The sequence below is a fragment of the Ixodes scapularis genome, unplaced genomic scaffold (assembly GCF_016920785.2).
Source record: "Ixodes scapularis isolate PalLabHiFi unplaced genomic scaffold, ASM1692078v2 PGA_scaffold1__304_contigs__length_218370807, whole genome shotgun sequence".
NCBI classification, from domain to species: Eukaryota; Metazoa; Arthropoda; class Arachnida; order Ixodida; family Ixodidae; genus Ixodes; species Ixodes scapularis.
The window spans coordinates 122,314,861-122,321,054 of NW_024609846.1; positions in this window are offsets into that span (position 1 = coordinate 122,314,861).

Below are 6,194 nucleotides of genomic sequence, written 5' to 3' on the forward strand. Positions count from 1 at the left end.
AGAGCTCGAAGTTCTGACGTCAGGGCAACCCCTGCGCAAAAAGCAGACGAACTTGCGCTCCGCATGTCACCTAGAATACAAAACCGGTGCATCCCCCCCAAACGTCATCACTAGTTGGCGGTGCCGCCAACGCGTCGTACAGTGTCTCACAACGCGCGTGACGATGGCACGCGGCGACGCCAAGACGGACGCGCGTCTGCAGTTTTGTGGTGACGCTCGTCGAGCTTCGCGTGTTTGCCGCTTAGGGCGGGTCGGGTAAATCCAGCAATGATGACGTCATGCGCAGGCGTCGTATTCTTAGATGGTATTGTCTTGATCCGCCATTTTGATAATTATTCCATTCAAGTCACGTGATGTGTGTTTGCTTGCCAACAGCTCGCGGGAGTTGCCGTTTTGTTAGACATTGCTTCGTGGAGCCTTTGGAAGAGTAGCGTGTCTCATAAACCTAATTATTTGATTGTTATGATAGGCGTTGGGAAACTGTACACTCCGTTCAGCCCTAAGCTGACAGTGCTCGAAGCCACGTGCTCGTTGGGCCAGTCATGCACCTATTTTCGGCCACGTAACCACACTCTCGTCCATGTCCACGCGGAGAGAGCGATGTCCGGGGATGAAAGGGAGACGGCTGCGTAGCTCCCACCGCCCTGTCAGCTTAGGAGTGAACGGAGTACAGTGATGATGTCGTACGTATTCTGTCGTGCTCTGTTCCGCCAGGCTGGGGGACAGAAAACGCGCCCCGCGTTTTCAGTTAGTAAGGTCGGCGTCGTAGCCGGTGACATCTGACAACCATGCATGGTCCAACAAACGGAACTTTTTGACGTAAAGCCCTTCTTTTCGAGAAGTCTGCGCAGCGCGAAGCGGCGTTACAGCCTTGCCTAGTGGCGCTTATTTTGAACAGTTTGAAGAGGTGAGTCGCGGACGGGCAGGAGAGGTATCGCAACGCCGGAAGCAGTTCGAGTTTTCACCGCTGCGTGAGGTCGGCTTGAACGTTCGCAGAACTTTTTTCGCAAAAGATTAACAGCATTGTAGGCCATAGTGCACAACAATGAAATGGGCGCAATGAGCCGAAGTGTGCAATCCTGCGCAGCCAAAGCAGGACAGGAGCCACAGTATCCAGATGGAACACAACGCCAGGGAGAGTGACATCGTGAGGGTACGGTGGTATGACAAAAAAGAAACTTCTAGCTTGCAGATACGAAATTCTTTTCTCTCGTTATGAAAAGGCGGCCTCTCAGAAACTAATACCACCACACCACAATAACGTGGCTAGCTAATGTGTACTCGAAGGGAGGGAGGGGGGGGGGGGAGTGGGGGGAGGGGAGGAGTTGTAACGGCTTCTACTGAGACGAGATTTCTGCAGGGTTGCTTTACAAACCACCATTTCACTTCCGCAAAGCGGTCTGTGGGAGTGGTGGTGAAGCTTTTTCTAATCTTTAACGCGTAATGAGTGTACGGACTGGGATTCTTGAGGGAAATGTGTCGGAATGGCACGGAAATCGTTACGAAATGTGCGACACGCACTTCATATAACTATCTGTGCAAAAGAGGCGTAAGTTGAGAACAAAATTCTGAACGCTACCCAACGGGAATCGAACCAAGGGCAAATGTCTGTTAACTTGTCGCTCTACCACTGCGTCATTCAGGGGTAGACACGAAGCTAGCTGACCGTCTCTACCACGGTGGTCTCTACGAACAGTTCGATCGCGAACACCTTTTGACGGACGCCGGCGTTTGGTGTTACGGCGTTCGGCACTTGGCGCGTTCGCGTTCTAAGAGTTTATGGGAGGAAATAAGAAACCCAAGACGTGCCAACCATCACACGAGAAAGAGCAAAATGAAATAGCGTGCTATTAAAAATACAAAAAATAGGAAAAAACTGCAATGTTCACTGCATGCCGTAAAGAATGCCGTGGAACACATTCTCTGTTTACGGCTTTATCCGTAGGATCAAAATAAATGAAGCACGTTTTTTTATTAAGTTCTTTCATCCTAAGGATTAATTCTTACTCGTTTTGAGATGCTTTATTAGTGTTGGTTTCGATATTGGTAAGGCTCAAAAGATTAGCGTGCCGCTCCGCCGACGACTGTTATGAAGCACAATACATGAGGCACTTGCGTGGTAAAGACATTTGCATACTTTTTTTTATCCTAAAGAAGTCGTAGCAGAATATCCGCAGTTGGTCCTTTTGGCTACTGATAAGTAGGCTGCTCGAGCGACGTCTTGTTTTAACTCAGAATAACCAAACAACATTATAAGAGCGAAAGCCTTATATGTCTCATCGTTCTATCGACCTTCGAAGCACTTGAGCGAAAACACGTCGGCGACACGAAAAGTATCAAAACGAAAGGTACCAATGAAACACTCTAAAAAAAGCCCCTGTGTCTACTTTCCCGCACAACACTCGAAGAGACAATCACCGCAACTTACTGAGGCAGCTCAGCGAATGACGATGCCGAGACATATGTTTAGTCCAAAAAACGCACTCTGAATTGTGACATTAAGCAATACAAAACGTCACGCTTACATTGCTTAATATCACAACTCCGAGTGCGTTTTTTGGTCTAAGCATATGCTTCGGCATCCTCATTCGCTGAACTGCCTCTGTTGGTTACGGTGATTGGCTCTCCGAGTGTTGTGCGGGAAAGGAGACGCACGGGCTCTATTTAGAGTGAACGGCGTCAAAAGTGCGTTGTCAGAGAGCGCGCTGTTTTCGGCAGTTTTATATCACCAGGACAACAGCCGACGCCACGATCCGAGTGAGCCAATGAAACGGCACAAAAAGTGCATCGTCAGAGAGCGCGCTGTCTTCGGAGGTTCGCTATCACGTTTACATCTGCGCTTGGGCTTTCACATTCAAGCCGTCTTAAGCATAACATAAGAGACCCTGTGAATTTCAAAGAAATTAGGTACTGTGGTTTGTTTTACTTTATATGCGGGCGAAGCCAACGGCTTACGAGTTGCAAAACACTGCCTGTGCGCTCAATAAAACATAACGCGGTTTAAAGGAATTCCCGTAAGAATTCGATCTGGCCACGCGCGCGTCTCGTGAGACCGCCCCAGGCTATTAACCTGTGCACGTGGAAAAAAAAAAAAGCGGCCGTATCGCTGTCATCGATACGTACAGGAAGCGGTCGTATAAAAACGAGCACATTCGGCACACCTCGCAAAATTCGAATTCCAAACGGACATAGCCTAGGATGGCAAGTTGGTATCTTAAAGTGTAGGCAGCTTCATTTATTGCTACGGGTTAGCCTCATGCACTTTAGGACACATTCGTAAATACGGATTGACTAGTAAAGAAAAAAAAAAGTGCCATGAGCGAATCGCACTTCCTAAACCGCTTCGAATCATGTTAAATACTCCGTCGAAGATTAGGATTTCTTGTTAACACAATTTATATAAATATGATATTGGCAAACCACAGTCCTGGAAATATTTCCAGCTCGGCTTAAAGTGGCACTAAAGCAAATTATGAGATCGTCTTTCTATGGCGCAAACTCAATTTACGCAGCCAAAGTTTTCTGTAAAAAACAACAACAAATGTAACCATGCGTGAAACTTTTGATTATAACACAACCAGACATCGTGCCACGACTTCTTTTAATACACCCCAGAAAATTGGCATATTTTTATGTTTGGTCAAGATGTATAAATAAAAAAGGCCCCGCATGAAGGTTATTTCGGGCTTTCTAGTCTGCCTTGTGAGCTTAAATTACGCTTGCGCCATAAGAATGCTATCAAAACACAATTTTGTGTTAAGGAAACAAAAACAAAACTAGGCATGCTCTTTATAGCTGTGTGGCCCTATAGCAAGTATCTAAAAAAGCAAAAAAAAAAACATTTGTTTATCCGTAGAGTGACAAATGTTGACTTCCTAAAACAAAATCCGGAGTATAGTATGCTTATAAAAAAAGAGTTCAAAAAGCAAACAAGCTGTACGGATGGGCTCGCGCTGGCAGCGAGTTTTCGCGAATTTCTCACCATCACATTTTTTATTGGACGTATTACTTTTTCTGCGAACTTGCGCAGCGCTACAGTTTGACCATCGTAGCCTGTGCACCATTAAACCTGTGAGCAACAACAACCTTACGAGCAGCTGCTGCTAATCACCAGGCGTGAATACCCCTGTAGCTTAGCGTGATAAAACTAATGGCTTGCTCTGGAAGTGTCGGTTCTCGTTCCAGGCGGCTGTCTGGAACGAGAAGTTGCAGGAGGATAGCACAGCAGAGGTTGGTTGCACTATTTCTCCACGGGGTGCGCTGCTGTCGGTGCCGAGAAGCGCTCCGATTGCGAACCGAAACTTAAAATCCCGTCAAAGTTCTGCGGTTTTTGAGAAAGTCGTAAAATGCTGCGCGTGTCTTCTATCGTTCTGTAATGTGCTGATTTAGTGTTATTCGACGATGCTCAGCAAGATTCTAATTGAAACCATGTCCTCGAACTCAATATTAAAAAAGTTAATTACGCAAAAATAATTTTCCTAAATGGGCCTCTGGCCCAGGACCAAAACGGCAGTAGCCTTTTTTTGCTGCGAAGCGCAATTTTTGGAATATCGAATTTGTCCACTTTTCGTGAAGCACCCTATATATATATATATATATATGTGTGTGTGTCTGTGTGTGTGTGTGTGTGTGTGTGTGTGTGTGTGTGTGTGTGTGTGTGTGTGTGTGTGTGTGTGTGTGTGTGTGTGTGTGTGTGTGTGTGTGTGTGTATGCAGTCATGTCCCGTTGCTATCGATACCTCGCTATATGGGCACCATTTTTGGGGACAAACTTAGAAAATATATGCATTTTTGTCTTGTTATTATGAACAACTCAGATTATGGATGATTTTTTAGGGGCGAATGTGTCAGTATTAACGAGACATCACTATATATATATAAACAGACAGACAGCCTGAATTTTGTTTTAGGTATTTTAATATTTTAGTTTTTGACATCTGAAGAGACGAAGGTCATTCCGAATCCTGAGCATCTTATTATCGCTTCGCGACTGATGTGATTTTGGAATTACATGATAAGACCTTCGGAGAACGATTCGGGAAGCAAAAGCCGTGACCATAATAGGCCGCGCCGAGTTTTTTTTTTATTAAGCTGTTATTAAGGCTTTAGGCTAGGTCTAGCTCGTTAATAACCATTATTTGCCAAGATTGCATTGGTCGAATAATTCAGAAGAGTTGTTTCGGTGCTATACCCACATGTTTCAAAACCGTCCCGTCACAAGTCGCATGTGCTCCATCCAAAGAGAAGCCGTTGATGTAAAGGAGGACATTCAGTGGATGCCATATTTGAAATCGGTGTTATAATAATAATCTGTTTATTTGTTCCATATTAGAAACAGGGGACCCAAATAAAAAAGCTGCAATGTCTGCTTGACGAGAACCCGAGCACTCTTTACAGCAGGCGAAATCCAATGAAATGCCAATTTACAAAAAAACAAACAAACAAAAAACAACTTATTTTTTAAGGACGTTATTCTCCTGATTATGATTTTGGGAAGTCATACTCAGAACTGTCATTTATTATGTGTAAATTAAAAAAAGCGCCGGAATGCAGGCTTTTTGCGTGTGTTCAAATAGTGTTTCGCACCAGTCAGGACTGTTGCTCTTGGCAGACAGTCAATAGGAACAAGTTCTGTGCATCCACCACGAGCAATAACCTGAAGTACTGCGTCCAGTAGATATCCCTAGCGAACCGTTTTGTATCTATACGACAGTCTGTTCGTGGTAGGGATGCCCCACGTGTCAGCATTGTGGAGCTAAACCTGCACGTGGTTGTTTATCCTCCACTTCACTAGCTAATTCTTTTTTTTTTTCAAGTTTTAATATCTGCGTTAACGTTTTCATAAACAGTATGCATACTTCTTTTTATGCCTTGTGTTATTGCTGCCTTGTAACTGTTATTGATTTTGACCCGATCCCGGGTCAACAGTATTCATAAATAAATAAATAGGTACAGCCGCGTACAAATTTGTAACGATAATAATGATGAAATACATAACAATTTGAAAAGGAATCAATGCTTGTGCAGTGTGATTGAAGGCATAGGTGCGCCACCTTAGCTCTTTGATGTGCTTTGTTTGCCCAGGGGCTCTAAACTCGTCAAACACAAAGTTGGGGCCAAATTCACGGAGCGCACCGATTGGACTATTACAATTATGACTTCGCGCTTTTGTCGCCGGCGTCCAATAGGCGCGCT